The following is a 17,575-nucleotide window of genomic DNA, read 5'->3' as shown; positions in this document are numbered from 1 at the left end:
TAGTCTTACTAATATAAATATAATTACTGAGACCCCACAGAACTATGGCTGTTGGAAGTATTATTACAGCTACAATAGTAGTAATTGCAGCACTAATTATTGTAATGGTGGTAAGCAGTGGTCGTGGTATTAAGGTTAACTAGTTAAGTGAATAATGGAGGTAATATTGCAGCTACTGTAGTACTTACAGCACTAAATATTGTAATGGTAGTAAGCACAGTAGTGGTGGTGTTAAGGCTAGTTACTTAAGTGAATAATGGAAGTAATATTACAGCTACAATAGTAGTTACAGCACTAATTATTGCATTGGTAGTAAGCACAGGTGGTGGTATTAAGGTTAGTTAAGTTCATAGCCAAGATTTGAGGCCATGTGTTCGTACAGCAAGTGTCATGATGCATGTACCATATTCCACAACCTCGGTTCTGCCCTTTTTTTCCACCCGTGATGTTTTTTTTCATGTAATTGTGTGGAATGTGACCATGTACACATACCACTGATTATTTTTGTTAAATGCCAACAAAGCATCAGAATGACTTGATTTAATTCATGAGGGTTTTATTTTAAAGACTGCAGTCCACAGGATGATTGTAAAAGAGATTTCTTTATTTTATGCATAAAACTTCTCTGTAAATCATGTTAGCCATAGTCTAGACAAGGATACTAGAAAACAATGTAATCATTCTAAATGTCATGCTTGATTACTCTGTAAACTGCAAACATTTTTTTGGGTCACAATTATTAGGTTAAAACAAAAGAACTCATTCACTTTACACAGCTTATTGTAGTATTCACAGTAGTAGAAGTACAGGTAATAGAAGTACTTGTGGTGGTGCAGTACTAGTAGTAAGTATTATTGGAGCAGTAGCATTAAATGCAAGCAAAGCGGACAGTCTGTCAGTAAGTTAATCTGCAGTGGTCAGATGTTGAACCTTCTGGCCTTTTTAGCCAGATGATGATGCTCTAATCCCTCATCTGAGCCCACACACATGCATGTGCTTGCATCTTTGTGAGAGCCCTGACTGACATAAAGCATTCCCCAGACAATTACCTTAACCCTCACAACTAAATACTTGACCTCCAACCTTTACCCTGATCTTTCACTGGGGTCAGCATAACAGCATCGGCATCAGCCAGACTTGATACTGATGCTATTGTGCTGACCTTTATTTCACTAAACTTGGATCCATTTTTATTTAGTGTGTTCCCTATCATTGTCAGTGATATGTTAAAATTGTGAAGTTGGAGAATAGGAACTTTATTTTTTTGTGGCTTTTGCAGTGAGGAACTACTTCACCAAACACTAAAATCAAATCTGAACCATCAAACAACCCTTTGAAGGTCTTTAAAAAATAAGTCCCCACTGCCATTGTCTAAAACGTGGCTCTGACAAAGATGAACAATACACACCACACTTATGCACAGAGTGGCCACATCTCATTTTATAAATCCAGATAATCTTTGACATGAAATCATTCCATTGAGTTTTACATGCATGTACTGTCCGAGCTCTGCCTCGATCTGTTTCACTATAATAACCGTACTGTAACATACTTTAGAAAACATGTTTGTATGTTCAGTCATTAGCATGTTGAGATGATAAACATTGTGCAGCAAATACACAACACTGTATATCTTGCAGTACAGCATGATCTGCATAAAACAGGTACTGTTGTCTGAAAGCAACAATACTTTCTTTTAATCTTTTATAACAATTAACTATTCTCTACATTGTGTTTTATTGCATTTTAAAATATGTCTGCAACCTTTTACTTCAACGGCTTTTTTCTTCAGTTCAAATTTCTATGAAGCTCTTTGAACTACATGTATTGATTATTGATTATTCTAAACAGGTACTGCTTATTTGTGAGAACTTGTGGTCCACTGAGGACATTGTAATAACTGCCGTACATTATGTGTGTGTGGCTCGGTTAATGACTAAACCGCAGTTCTCTTCTTTCTCTTGCTGTGACCTCTGTGACACTCGCTCTCCTGTTCACCCTTCACGCCTTTGCTGCTGTGTGTCGCTCACCCATCCTGCTGCTGATATGCTTACAGCAGCACTCTGTTTCCTCAAAGGCAAACCATTGACAACAACGCTGCTCCTCGACTCGGCGCTGGCCTGATAGCCAAGCTACACCTTGTTAAATTACCAACACACACAGACAAAAAAGAACAACTTTGTCAAAAGATCAAGTGGTTCACGATAAGGAGCTGCGATTGACATGAGACGCCTTTAAACAAAGATCAAAGTCACACACAAGCAGCCAAAGAAGGCTTCGTTTCTCACCACAAGGTTGCGCTACAACCTTTTTCTTTATTAACCAAACACCATGGGAATTAATTAGCTAATTAATTGGCTATTTCAGTCTTCCGACAAGGTTTCCCACAACATCTTGTGACCTAAGTGGAGAATCAGCAAATCTGAAAGAAGAAAAATTGCTTTTCCATTTTCATCATATCACATCCATGTCTTTTAATTTTGTTATCGTGAATATAAATGCAGGATGGATGCCACCAGCTAACAGAACTGGCAATTAATGTGAATTTTTGTTTGAAAGGAGAAAAGACCATTTCCCAAACTTATTTTCCTTTCATTCACTGCAACAAAAGAAGAGGAGGATGTCAGCAGTGTCCACACATTTTAATATGCTCTCTGTCACTGTCTTTAGTCCAAAATGCCATCATCTTGGATGAACTTTCAAAAAGCCTGATTGCATGTTGAAGCCTTGAGTCCTGCTGTTGCATTGGGGTTTTGTTAAATCAGGGTTTGCTAGCGCTGAGAGTTTCCATCATGTGACCTGCTATATGTGTGTGTGTGTGTGTGTGTGTGTGTGTGTGTGTGTGTGTGTGTGTGTGTGTGTGTGTGTGTGTGTGTGTGTGTGTGTGTGTGTGTGTGTGTGTGTGTGTGGATAGTGTGTATGTGGCAGTCTAGTGGCTACCAGCAGAGATATTGATGCCGGTGACCTTCAGGCCCTGAAATGACGGCCGTCTACTCAATAATAGATTGGACTGCTCATATGGGGAAAACTGTGTGCGAGTGTGTGCGTTTGCCCATGTCTGTTTGAGAAAGAGAAAGAAAATGAGAGATATATTGCTGTTTATAAGCACATTTGTGAGAGTGTGTGTGTGGGTGAAAATGACTTTGAATCTCTGTACGTGTGCGTTCACCTGCCCTGTATATTTTGCAGCATCCGCAGTGTGAGTGAGGAGGTGCACGGGGAGTTCACGGCTACCTTACACGAGCTGCATATTTTTCTCTCCACAGGAGGTGCAGCGAGACTGAGGAAGCAGGGAGATGCATGGGGAGGGGATGAAGATGTGAGGATGCACAGGAGATGAGGAGGAGCTGAATCGGTAAAAAACAAAGAAAGAGGTGGGATCATGAGCAGCAGGTAAAGTGAACAAAAGGAACACGGTGTTCTGATCAGAGGGAGCAAAGCTGAATAGCTGCAGAGGTCATTTGTTGCAGAAATTGGATGTGCTTCATGGTGTGGGTGTAACTAATACCCAACCAGCCATCAATCCAACTCGCTATACAACTCTTGAAATTATACTTATTTTGCAGCCTTGTTTCAGTTGCTTAATGAATCTTTAACACACACATTACTGTGGACAAAGTTTTAATGTAAATCACTGCATGCATTTCAACCATCCGTCCATTATCTATAAACCTCTTAATCCTCATTGGAGTCGCGAGGGGCTGGAGTCTATCCCAGCTGACTTAGGGTGAAGGCCGGGGACCCCTGCACAGGTCACCAGTCTGTCATAGGGCTACACATACAGACAAACAAGCAAACTCAGACAACTTAGAGTCACCTATTACCCTCAGCATGTTTTTGGACTGTGGGAGAAAGCTGGAGTACCTGGAGATAATCCACGCATGCACAGGGAGAACATGCAAACTCCATGCAGAAAGATCCCATAAAGGCCGGGACGCGAACTGGCAATCTTCTAGCTGCAAGACCAAAGTGCTAACCACCAAGCCACTGTGCAGCCCATGTTGATTTCATTAGTTGTTCAAATGATTTGTTCTATTGTAGGGCAGCTAGCTGCGTTTAGACCCCATAGATTAAGTCCAGTTGTGCACTCTGAATGTCTGCAAATACATGAGGGACTGCGAGTTTCAGAGAGTCTTTGCAGACCCCTTTGCTCACATCTGTTTGCAACCCAAAACTTGCACCTGCACAGTGACGGTGCTACAAGGGCAGCAGTGTGCACGCTTGGAAAATGTAAATATGACCTACTGTGTCCTCCTAGTGGACAAGAAAACTAGCAGAATAACAACAACTATGCATCCGCAAGAGAGTATAATCAAGGTTTAAGTCCACTCTTTAGAAGTAACTAAAGACAAGGAAGCTATGTTCTCAGTTATGTGAAGCAACTAGCAACAACTTACTTTATCGTATTCTGGCAATCAGTAAAAAGTGCACAGTGTTGTTCCTAAATTCTTACAGCTGAGAAAGAAGCAGCACTGATGACAATAACATGTAAATGCATCATCACCGTGTTCTAAACCACACAGTTTTGACATTTGTTTTTGTTTCCGTATCGCTACATAACTTCTGCATGTTGTCTTTGGCTCCAGTCATCTGGTGCTACAGTTTTGGAAAACAGTTTTTGAGTTTGACTTGGTTCATCATAAAAGTTTCCAAAAGTTGTATGAAAGACCGCAGCAGGGATGCGCCTGAAGAGAAAATACAGTAATAAAGCTATTGTAGAAGATGCACACACAAAAAAGACAAAACAAAACGTGTTTCCTGATCATTAATAAGGAGAGCTTTCTAATATCTTTTGTACTTGTAGCTGCTGAATGCATTCACGAGGGCCAAAACTCAAAATTAAAATGAACTTGCAGTGCCGGCTAGATTATTTCACATTGAAATAAATCATTTTGATTAACTGACTAATAGGCAAAATAGTCTTTTGTGACAGCACTACGCCTCTTGCATGCACGCAGGCTGTACTGACAATATACCACTGAAGCATAAGGTTGTTTGAAAAGATTTGGGAGGCTTTGGCTACTTTCTTCCATCCGATTTCTATGACAGATGTGGTGAGAAAGGTAGCATGATCCATAGACAGATGGGATGCAATTATGTGCACGTGACAGAAGCTAAAGATGTGATTTCCCCTGAATTACTGTAAGTCAGGGAGCTCTGAGCCTTTAAGAAATAAACAAAATGGATTTCTATTGTGGTGCTTCTGGGACAGGTTGAGGTAGTTTGTGCATTGGTTATGGAGGCCTCCTTGGTGCGTCTCTATGAAGGTGCTGTATTCCAGTCACGTCAAGATGGAAGGACACCCTGGGGCAGGCCCAGAAATGCTGGAAGGGTTATATATCCCATCTGGTATGGCAGTGCTCTTGGACACCCCAGGAGGAGGAAGTATGTGATTGAGTAGTGCCTTTTTTGATTTCCATCCCTCCTTGTTATTGTCAAGGGTGTGTGAAAGTCACTGCAGCCATTTGTAACTTGCTGGTAGTCATGCAACGCTCTGTATAATTTGAGATTATTTGCTATGGCAAAAAGCAGGCTTCTCTTTTTGCTCCTTTTTGTACTTATGGAACTTGAGATCCTCAATTTTCTGCATGAGGTAAGATGTTTAGTGAAACACACAAAGTCTACTTTTTGACGGAAAAGCCTTCTCAGTACAGGAAATGAATTGAATTTCGTGCTACTGTTCATCTCTATTTGTCGCTGTCAGTCTGAATTGGGTGTAGGAGGAACGGAACGGGAAAAAAAGCAGGTGATGGAGAGCTGAGGTGAAGAAAAAGAGAAAAAAGGAGGAGGAGGTGCAGAGGAAAAGCAGGGCTGCTGTGTATGTATTAGTCATCTGAGATTTACAGTGAAGTTCTGCTTTGCTGTGTGAGTCACTGCTCCACTGGAGACAAGATAGAGAGGGATAAATAAGCAATACCAGCACCTAAATGGTGCTGAGAGTCTCTACAGCTCAAACTCCACAGTAAGTGAGAGACAGATGAAGGGACAGATGAAATATTTAGTGTAATAAAGTTCAGCTATAATGGAAACAACCTCATAGAGCTGAGGATAAAGACATAAAGGGAGAGAGGCTCGATGCAAGAAATGCTGCGTAGCTGTCATGCCCATGCTGACACATAGTTGAAAGCAAATGCAGTACATCAGTAATCTAAAGGTCTCTAATACATGAAGGCTCCATCACTACAAATTCAGGTGTGTGGCAGCATTTTCAAACCCACAGATTCCCATAAATGACAGATATTTGATTGATTAATTATTAAATGTCAACAAAATGACCTTCCCAAACCATCATAGCCCAAATAAGTTCCTGAGAAATGTTTTTTTTAGCCTGTTTTACAACTAAAAACTACAAACACATTTTAATTCCAAACATGTAAAACAAAGAAAAGCAGCAAACCTGTCCATTTGGGAAATGTTTTAAGTATTTTTCTACTCACTGAATTTCCATGATTATTCATTTATGCAAATGAGCATAAATTAATCTTTTTGTTCACTGCTTTACTGTAACTGGCCTAACATGCTGGTTCCACTCAGTATCAGTACAGATAAATGGACAGATCAGTGTCTCTGGGTGTGTTTCACTGTTCCAACCACTTGGATCAGGGATCTATGTGTCTTTCATGCCTGAAATATGAACTCACTTGAGATTGCAGAGGACACAGCAGCAGCATGGCCCAGTACTGTATGTGCGTTTACTTCTGTATGTGTGCATGCAGCAGTACTGCAGCAAAATCCAGTCAGTATTACTATAGCACAAGTTACCAGCGTCTCCATTAGGAATGCAAGGATTTCACACATGAACACAGAATTTTTATCTGTGGGTCAGAATTTCAACATCATCGTTAAATATTAAGTAGTTCATCTTGCGGGAGCTCAAGGAGAGATCATACCAAGATGCTGATTTCACCTTTTCTAAAATTTGACTTTTCACTTCTAAATTTGGGTATATTGCTATTTGTTTCAAGTATAGCATGCAAGCAAGTACAACTCAACAAAAGCTACGTTGGTCCACAGCGCAAAATGCATGATTTCAATCAAAATAGATTTTTGAGATGCTCACATTCTTTTTAGGAGCTTTGAGTCTCATCACTGCAGTACCATCGAAAACAGCTTTTTGTTTAGCGTTTGTTCAGATGTATTTTAATTTGGACTGGGAGAGCTGAAAAACATGCCAAAACTGACAGATTGGAGTGACTCAAAAAGCAGCCCAGTAGCGAAAAGATGTATTTACAATTTAGCAACTCTGCCAAGGAACACGGTAGAGTTAAATGACGATCAGCTTACGTTTGTCCATCTGGTTGTCTAGTCGTCTGTCTGTCCGTCTGTCGCAACATTACTCAAAAACTGACTAACGGATTTGAATGAAATTTTCAGGGAAGATCAGAAATGACACAAGGACCAAGTGATTAGATTTTGGCAGTGATGCGGCTTATAGTCTGGATCCAAAAATTTGTTAAAGGTTTCCAAACACCAAGTCCATCAGCCCTCAGAGCAGACTGCTGGGAGTGTGTTGGTTAGATGGAGGTGGTGGAGGACGCAGGGTCATGGATGCATTTAAACCATCTTTCATGGGAGGTTTGTGGGTGTGGACGGGGTGAGGAAAGCCGTGTGGCTGCAGACTAGTCTGCCTCGGGAGACCTGACAGTGAAAGGGCTCCATTGTCCAGGTATGATAGGTGGTTTATTGGCCAAGGAGGGAGCATTTTTCATGTTTTTGCATTTTTGTTCTGTGCTTTTAATGCTGTTTGAATCTAATGCCTATGAGCAAAACTATTAAATATTCTATTGGGCTATTTTTTGTTGATATTAATGAAGCGTCTGTTGAAAGTACACATCGCTATTCTTATTGTTTTATCACCCAAGCATAATTTAACCCAAACCATCACCTTTTCCCAGACATTACCAGGTACATTTGGTGCCTAAATGTAACCAAGTAGTCTTGTTGTGTAAACAAAAGTGACTGAAAATGAAAGTAAACAGAGAGTAAAGCACCACCAAACAAAGGGACTCAACCCAGCTCCTGGTTAAAGTCTTGACTGACTGTTTGCTGGCTCCACTCCTCCAGCATACAGACTTATTACCATTTAAATTTGGAGTAAAAGTGAAAGACTCTAGCGAGTCATGTGACGTGAGGCGTCTCACATTTTTCTAGCCTTTATTGTGAAAATAATAGGGGTGTAAATCACAGGTTACATGCCAATACGGTGCTACGTCAACTCTTTGAACAACGATACTACATCACCAAATCTGACATGGTACCGTTTGCTTTGATTCAGTTTGATTCGGGGGCCTGTGATCGATATGAGATGATGTTTTCCTGTTCACACAATAAATTACACTTGTGTTATCAACTTACAAAAAGAAACTAAAGTTTAGTTTCATTAAATTTATTCCCGAGCTGTGAAAAACAGAAAAAATGATGTCATGAACAGAAAATTAAAAACAATCTAGTCTTTTTACAATAAATGAAATAAAACTGTGCCCTATAAGGTGCCACATACCTCCTTTTAAAGTACATCATTTGTTTTGTTTTGTTTTTTAGCAGTTAAAGAGATTTTTGTTGATGGCCATTTATTATGAAATAATAATTTGTGTCTATTAGAACCAGCTTACCAACAACTATCAAGGTCACTAATTCATCTATACTTGTAAGAGCAAATGCAGCACAATCTCCTTGAATAGCCTTCCATCCCTCTGTCTTCTTCTGGTTGTGCGCCTAAAGGAGAAACACAATGTTAATCCGCTTTTTGAATTCACATCAAAATGAGACATTTTAGGACAAAGCAAATGTAAACAAATCCACATGTTCTTACACATGGCACATCTATTGCAGAGAGTTGAGTAAATATCTTCACTGTCCATTTTCTGGCTGCTTGCCATGATCTGGCCACAGTCCAAGCTTCGTTCCAAGCTGAGTGTCATGGATATGCCATGGGATTTTCAAAATAAAGGCGCACCTAAAATAGTAAAGTGAAATATGGATTGATTGTTGAAGTTAATTTTTTTTTTTTTTGGCTTTTATTAACAGGATAATAGTAAGAGAGACAGGAAAGTGGAGAGAAGAATGGAGAAAGGACCTGCAGCAAAGCTTGTTGAATTTTTTAAATGATGCGTTTAGCTGTTATACATTTTGCCGTGATACTGCTCTAGCAAGTGACTTATTTAGGATCAAAATACAAACTAATCCATACAAACTCTGTAAAGTACAATTTCCTGACAGTGTAAATGCGCATAAAGCCACTGGTGTACAAAGCAGGAGGCATGACTCATTCTGACTGTCACTGGGAACCAGAGAAGAAGTGAACCCCAATTAGACTGACAGGTGTCTTTCCAGCAGCCAGTCAGCACCAAGGTCAGACGAAGAGACGGGAAACTGGGCGTGATGTGGGAAGTGGGGTATGGTGTGGTCACTGTGTGTGTGTGTGTGTGTGTGTGTGTGTGTGTGGCGAGGTGCTAAGAGTGCTGCCACAACTACAAAGGCATGTTATGTGTTGCAGCTTCATTTTAAGATCACTGGAGTGTCTGACCTCTCATCCTGATCCACCTGCTAACACACACACCCACACACACACCAACACCCACACCCACACACACACACACACACACACACACACACACAGGCACATGTGCTCAAAGCCAATTTAAAATATCTGTAATAGAGATTCTGAAGAGGTTGTAAGAGGTTATGTCAAAACCTTGGAGGCCTCCTGCTCTCTTTAGCTGCAGCCAGACTCTTGTCGACAGTCAGCAACAACTGCAGACCTCAGAGTGTGGAACAGGCATGTACGGAGAGAGAGAAGGTCAGAAATGGAGGACAGGGTCAGTCTTGGCCCGGTCCTATAAACAAACAGTGTAATGTTTGCATTGATTCTGTAGGTGAAAAGAAATTAAGGTGAGCAATTGTGGGGAATGTGCTGTGAATGTTACCTCCTAGTTTGTATGTGCTAACATTTATGTTCCTATAAAGTCGGTTTTGCAGTTAAGCCATGTTAACTGGGATATAAGAAGTGTGTTGTCAATATACAATGCTGTCTTACTTTATTCTTTTTGCTTCAGAGTGGTTGACATTATGGGGAAAAGAAGGTTCTATTGTTGCCAGGTGGTGATTCCTCTCTTAGCAAAGTGGAGGTGTGGTCATGTTGTAGGTCTGGACCACAGAGTGTATAAATATATAGACTGAGTGAGGTGTGACATCACCCATTAGTTTGCACTGGATCCAGTTCCACAGCACAGAACGTGTTAGTTTAAAAAAACAAAAACAAAAAAAGACTGTAAAATTGTGAAATGTGACATGGCTCCTTTTTTTTGGCAGCTTTTCTTTTCAACTGTTCACATCATGTGACCTACAAGTTTCTTTCATCAGAAAGAGTGACCAAGGCTATATTTGCAGGTTGAAAGTGTGGTGGGACTTCATGTCTTTAATTAAGAGACCCGATTTCAGGCCCTACATTGGACCATACTTTATTGTGTTATGTCCACATTTTGTTGCATTTACAGTCGCAGCTTATTGTTATGTTCAGGCAGTGTGTTTATGTTTTCTATACCAAAATACTTCGTAATATTTCATTTTAGTAAGCTACTTGGTCAGATTCAGGAAAGATCCTGATTGGGGTCAAAACACAGTGTAAAAATAAATAAATAAATGAAATAAAATAAAATAAATAACAAAAAGAATGAAAATCTGTCAGAAAGGTTGCCAGAAAAATGCATTTAAAAATTGCAGAATACTGTAACAGTCAGAAACTGTTAAAAAAAAAAAGAAAAAGGAGGAAAAAAGGCAAATCAAAGAAAATAGCTATAAAATGATTGTGTTTTTGCTGACAGAAATAAACTAAAACAGATGTACAAAGCATATTTGGTCGCTGAATGTAGACTTCCAGTGTAAGTCTGCCATTTCCACAGTGCATTTCTGACTGCTTTATTCTCCCTTCTGCTATCTGCATTCTACCGCTTTGAAAATCCTACTCAGAAACAACAACAGCACATCAGAGCAACAGTTCAGGTGTGCAAATGTTCTCACCAGGACAAGTCCCCTTGTTGCTACACTATCAGTCAAAAGTTTGGACACACCTTCTCATTCAATGGTTTTTAATTTAGTTATTTTGCACATTGCAGATTAATACTGAAGACATAAAAACTATAAAAGAATACATATGGACTTGTGTTGTAAACTGAAAATGTTAATCTTCAGTATTAATCTATAATGTAGAAAATAATACAAATAAATAAAAAGTGTTGATTGAGAAGGTGTGTCCAAACTTTTGACTGGTAGTGTATGTTGCAGGGGCACCATCATGTCTGACAAAAGAGCCAGCAAGGTCAGCAGCCTCATATCTACTGATAGAACTGGGCACACTGACTAAACTGAACCAAGAATCAGCTTAAGATATGCGTGTCAGCAGCACCAGGTCACACCAGCATTTATAACAGAGAAACCTCTCAGTGAATTCAACTATTTTAATAGAATCGCTGTGATCGGTTGGAGGGACTGGAGGGAAATGGAAAGTCCAGTAGTTATTACCAGCAGTGTTGTACCATCAATTTTTAAACCCCGTTTTGCTTGAATGGTCTGCAGTCAGGGGTACACAGAGTGTTGTCGAGCATCTACTAAATACAAAATGAAGCATGAAAATTAAACTCAGCATAGAAGTATTTCACACACAACATACTGCACACTTCCAGATAAGAAAGGGAGAAATAAAATGACCCAGAACCAAGAGAAGAGATAATTATGTTGTGATAAAATTGTACCAGAGGAACTGAATCAGGAGGCAGAAAAATGAAACAATGTAGTTTCATTATATAACAGAGGACGTAATCATCTTTAACAGATTCTCAAGTTTTGCACAGATTCACAACAGATTCACTGGTTTGACTCCACAATGTATTATTCTCTGATCATCATTCTTCTGTCCGTTTAGATTTGTTTGTCTGGCTGTGGCCTCTTTTCACCACATCACACTTGTGGTGTCTCATCTTTTACGATACACATTTCCCACAGCGAAGGTGTAACTTCCTGCAGTCTGAGCCAAGTCATTTAACCACTGAGTGAAATACGGTCGAAGCTCTTAAAACTGAGACGTCCGTTAATGCTCTGGACGGGAGGTTCGCTCCTAAAAAAAGGATGTGCTAGAGTGTCGTGTTTCTCTTAGCTCACCCTTCTCTAATCAGATGTTTAACAGTTTCATCCATGCTGTGAGAATAACAATGAAAGGAACCTGAATTATCCTGGCAAGAATCATGGTATAAATACTAACAGGATTCTTTACACAGCCTGTGATTTAGGCAGCATGGTTGTACAGGGACAGCAGCGTTGGTTCAAACATAGGAGATCGATTGAATTTGGAGCCAATAACAAGGTCCAGTAAAGCCATTTACTACCAGTGACTAAACTTTTTATGTAAGGCCACAGCTGAGTTGATATTATTGAGTTCTCTCTGAAATATCTTGACACTTATCGGATTGTGGTGAAATTCAGTTTGGGCATTCCTTTCCCTTAAAGCTGAGGTAGGCGGTTGCCCTTTACTTCTGGTTTCACATAATATTTGAGGTGCAGAAGTCTTGTTTTCTGTCAAACCGCTTGAGATACAATGTGCTAAAAGGTTAGAATGGAGGTTCTGCCCAGTGAAGCCTCATAAACACTGCCTACCTTAGCTTTAACTTTTATTCTTGTGCCGTCTCCAGGTCAAACGCTCATGTCGGACAGTGCTGGCATCGTGACTGTAGAGTAGTAGTGTTGCTTGAATTTAGGTGGTTTATAGATGAAAGAGTAAAATCCAGCGACATAGAGGCTTTTTTTTGACATAAAGGCCATTCATTTCTTAAAGAATGTGTTTTTACATTGACAACATGCCCATATGGCGTTTTTTTAGATCCTGGAAGACACACCATGCTGAACATTTCACCCCAGCCTACCAATGGCTATTTCAAAAACATCTAACAAGCAAGAACTATTTCTGTCAGCCTGAAGGGTTTGGCTTTCTGTATTATGATTTTTCTTATGAATTGATTTCCAGTTCAAACCTGTATGGCTGAATTACCCTGAACCCTTTGAACTTTTGAGCTCCAGGTGTGTCTGGAGAGAGGCAGGAACTTCATTGATCTGCACATTCTCGAGAAGGCAACAGTTTAGACTTACATCTAAACTTAGAATAACTTTTGATGAACAGAGATGCCCTCTTTGTAATTTAATCGATGTCCAGAGAGGAACTATAAAGACAGAGTATGTGATTCTGGAGAACCACTATAGATGTTTAAGTAGTGGGCATATTTAGATAGACATGCCAATATTTACTGTATCTCTAGCTCCAAACGTACCTTTAATAATGCTTTTATATCTGCAGTTATTTTCAGTGTTGCTAAATCTGTAAATAATTTTCTGTGTTAGTTGTTTGGTAGATAAAAAGAAAGCAAACCAGTAGATATCCAAATTGTAGCAACTGGAATCAGCAAGCAGACTTATTCTTTTTTTAATTGCACTAATTGATTATCAAATAACTGTGATTAATTTAATAGTTTACAACTAATGGATTTATCAACTACTAATTGCAGCTCAATCTCATATTCAGGATATTAAAACTAATGGATCATGTGAATCCCCACATGAAACCCACATTTATGTCAATATACTGACCTAGATTCTGCCTTCCACAGGAGAAAAATGGAGAGAAGTCTTCAGAAATTCTGACAAGAAAATGTTGCAATGATTCTTAAATGTCGGCAGGTATTGGCCATGTTTCATGTTGTCTGGAGATGAAAACAACAAAAGAAGAAGAAACAGCTGATGATTCATGTCTGTTATATGTTCACTATGTCAAAACTTATTTTCAATAAAGTCATAAAAACACTCAAGCATACAGTGCCATGAAAAAGTACTTCACCTTGCAACTCTCCCATAGATGACATTTTCTCCCAGTGTCTTCCTTATTGTGGAATCATGTTCACTGACCTTAACTGAGGCCAGTGAGTTCTGCAGATCTTTTGATGTCCATCTGGGTTCTTTTGTGACTCCTGGATTAGATGTTGATGCTCTTGGAGAAATGGGTTGGGCAGAGTTAGCGGTTAATATATCTGATAAATGATGCAACGGGCAGATTATTCTCATCTTCCACCTTGTTCCACCCAGGAGTACATAAGGTCTTCTTTTCCATTATCTCTCTCCATCTTTTTTTAGTTCTCTAGTTTCTTTTATTTGATACTTTTCTTTCTTTTTGATTTTTTTGTTTCTTTAATCCTTTCTTTTTTCTTATCTTTTCTCTTTTCTTCCACCACCACTATCTTCGCTCGCCAGTCTCCTCCCTTCGTCTGGCAGTTGCATTATCATTCTCAGCTAGGGAATAGTGTTTGTGTGTGTGTGTGTGTGTGTGTGTGTGTGTGTGTGTGTGTGTGTGTGTGTGTGTGTGTGTGTGTGTGTGTGTGTGTGTGTGTGTGTGTGTGTGTGTGTGTGTGTGTGTGTGTGTGTGTGTGTGTGTGTGTGTGTGTGTGTGTGTGTGTGTGTATGCTGTATTTCTATCATACCACAGGGAGCAGCCGCTGGTGTCCTCTCTCTTTTGTGGCTCACTGCTATTTACAGAGTGTATCACATGAGCACAATGACACACACACACACACACACACTTATCGCACACACAATGACCTTCACACACCTGCATGCACACACCAATTCACGCTCACACATGGCGACACTGACACTGAAATTTGCTTACACTTATGCAGACAAATACACAGTACGCGCACACCAGCTACACACAGACAAACACACAAAAGACACTGCACGGCTTGAGCGGTATTCAGAACACACACACACACAGAGAGAGAGAGAGAGACACACACACACACACACACACACACACACATATGGTGTTTAAACCATAAACAAATGCCACCAGCATGCATAACAGCCTTTTTTCCTGTGGGACCCACAAACTCCGACTGTGTTCTTTTCATTTTTTGTTTTTGGTAAATTCCAGTTCTCTCTGCATTCTCTCCCATTTGTTTTTACAAAATTAACATAAACCATTAGAAGTTAAAGCCTTGTAAAAGTAAAACTAACGTTAGCCACAAGACAGTTGGGTAAACTGACTCATTTGGTGGTGTTGGTCATGGTTTAATCAAAAGACGCAGGTTTCACTCTCAGCATATAAAACTCCAGTGTTGAAAACTGGCCCACAGAGTGTTAATCTGGGAGAAAGATCTCTCTGCCCATCTGCTCTCCCCACCTCCGCTCAAGTAATTCAATGTCAGACTGCTTCTTCTTGTCAGTTTGTTCTTTGCTGATCAATATGCCGAGATACCTATTTAGTGTGACACAGAGAACACTAGAAAGTTTCTAATTAATGTTAAGTGTTAAACTCTTTAAACCCAGGTATAAATGCAATACCCTGACCAGCCACAATATTAAAACCAGTGACAGGTGAAGTAAATAACATTGATTATCTCGTTACAGTGGCAGCTGTTGAGGGCTGGGATGTATCCGGCGGCAAATGAACAGTCAGTTCTTGAAGTTAATGTGCTGAAAGCAGGAAAAACAAGCATGAAACTCTCACAAGGACGAGATGGTTTGACAATTTGGTCAGATCAACTCCAGAATGGCAGGTGTTGGATGGTGGGTGCTTGCGTGCACCGGTTCGCACCAACCAAAAGTGGTCCAAGGAAGGACAACTAGTTAGCTGGTGATAGTGTCATGGACGCCCAAATCTTATTGACGTATATGGGGAATGAAGGATGATCAGTGTGGTCCGATCACACAGGAGTAATGTAGCTCAAACTGCTGAAAAACCTTAATGCTGCTGGGACAGAAAGATGTAGAAACATCACAGCATGCTGCAGATCAGTCAGAGCATCCATGCAGAACAATGTCAACTGGAACCTGGAAGCAATGGAAGGTCTCCTGGTTCGATGAATCACTTTTTCTTTTCCATCATGTGGACTGCCAGGTGTGTTGTTGATCACGCTTTGATGAATGTTCTGCTGGGAAACCTTGGGTCCTGCCATTCATGTAGATAGATTCTTCATCCAGGTCAGCCACAGCATTAAAACCACTGACCGGTAAAAGTGAATGAATGAGATTATGGACTAGACTGTCCTGCAGAGACTGGAGATGATTTAACGTCTAGTTTCTGATTTGTAAAACTGTTATTCTATTTGTGGAAATGTCTTTTCTTTCCATCTGGACTGCACTAAACCAGGTCCAGATCAAAAACCATTGAGCTTAGGTGGATCGAATCTTGAAAAGATTTTCGTACAAAGGCTAAAGACTCTACAAAATCTAAATTTTTTTATGGAAAACTATTATTTTTTTGTGTTAGAATCTAAAAATATGGAAATTTTAGTGTATTTTTTTGCATCGGACGACTTAGAACCAGGTCAAGATCAAAACCAGTCAGCTTAGGTGGATTAAATCTTAGAAAGATTGTCGTACAAAGGCTGAAAACTAATTTTTGATATGGGAAACCATTTTTTTTCTGTTAAAATGTGAAGAGATTAGATTTTTGTGTGCTTCTTTGCATCTGTACCACTTTAGAGCAGGTCCAGATCAAAAACTTCTATGCTTAGATGAGCTGAACGTGGAGTAGATCATACTTTTGTACAAGCCCAATCCATGAAGGTCCCATCCAGCAGCCCAGTGGATCCAAGGGATCCACTGCTGATGTCTTCGGACCAGATATAACAGGACACCCAAAGAGGTCCCATGTTGTGCAGGTGGTTTTAATGTTGTGGCTCATCGGTGTATATTCAAGTCCTAAAAAAAAGGCAACACTGAACTTGCTTGAGTTTCTTGAAGATGCTCCACTTCTCATTCTCTAGTACCTTACTTTGACACTTAGCACCTCCCAAAACATTGCTACACTGAATGTGTACCACCCCTTCACAGCAGCAGTACTCCCTGACGACCTCTTCCAGCAGTGTAATACTCCCTGCTACGCCACAAACATTGTTCAGGAATGATTTGAGGAATCTGACAAACATTTCAAGCTGTTGACTCGGTCTTCAAATTCCTCAGATCTCTGTCACATCAAGCATCTGTGGGATGTGCTAGAAAAACAAGTCTGATCCACAGAAGTCCCACCTGACAACTCCCAGGACTTAAAGGATCTGTTGCGTCTCGGCGCCTGAAATCGCCGGACACCTTTAGAGTGTGGAGTTGAGGTGTAGTTTGGTAGTTGTGTCTAATATCTAAACAATACAGAACAGTTCTAATGCACATTTAAATGCTGATAGACTCCAGACTTTCTGTGGGCTCCGTCATGACTGTGAGTATGTAATGTTACCTGGGAACTGGCTTCAGGCTGTTCTCTGAAGCCAATCCAGCTGGCACATACTGTGAGAGGCAGAAATGTGGAGAGAGGACATGAGGGACGGAAAGGGAAAAAAAGGTGAACTCAAGAAACAAGGGAACAAAATGCAAATCGAAAGACAGAGACAATGAACCAAAAACAGAAAGTATGAAATTGAAAAGACAAACCTTTCAGTTGTCTTTTTCCTGCTGTAATTTCCTGATTACTTGGAGGCAATTTTCTTCTGAACAGCCTCTTTGCTGTGGAGTTTCTATAAATAATGATAATAATAATAGCTTT

General features: G+C 40.1%; 1 long non-coding RNA gene across 1 annotated transcript; it reads right to left on the bottom strand.

Annotated features, from left to right (window-relative positions):
• Positions 1-8,137: 8,137 nt before the first annotated feature.
• Positions 8,138-14,311, bottom strand: LOC118470512 (uncharacterized). The gene is made up of 4 exons (XR_004847608.2): positions 13,880-14,311; positions 13,633-13,745; positions 8,813-8,956; positions 8,138-8,715 (listed from the first exon to the last, which is right to left on the bottom strand). It is a non-coding gene; the product is annotated as an uncharacterized LOC118470512 (long non-coding RNA).
• Between the last annotated feature and the right edge of the window lie 3,264 nt (positions 14,312-17,575).

This window comes from Amphiprion ocellaris, chromosome 13, assembly GCF_022539595.1.
Source record: "Amphiprion ocellaris isolate individual 3 ecotype Okinawa chromosome 13, ASM2253959v1, whole genome shotgun sequence".
In the NCBI taxonomy this organism is placed as follows: domain Eukaryota; kingdom Metazoa; phylum Chordata; class Actinopteri; family Pomacentridae; genus Amphiprion; species Amphiprion ocellaris.
This window is presented reverse-complemented; position numbering and strand designations above follow the sequence as displayed.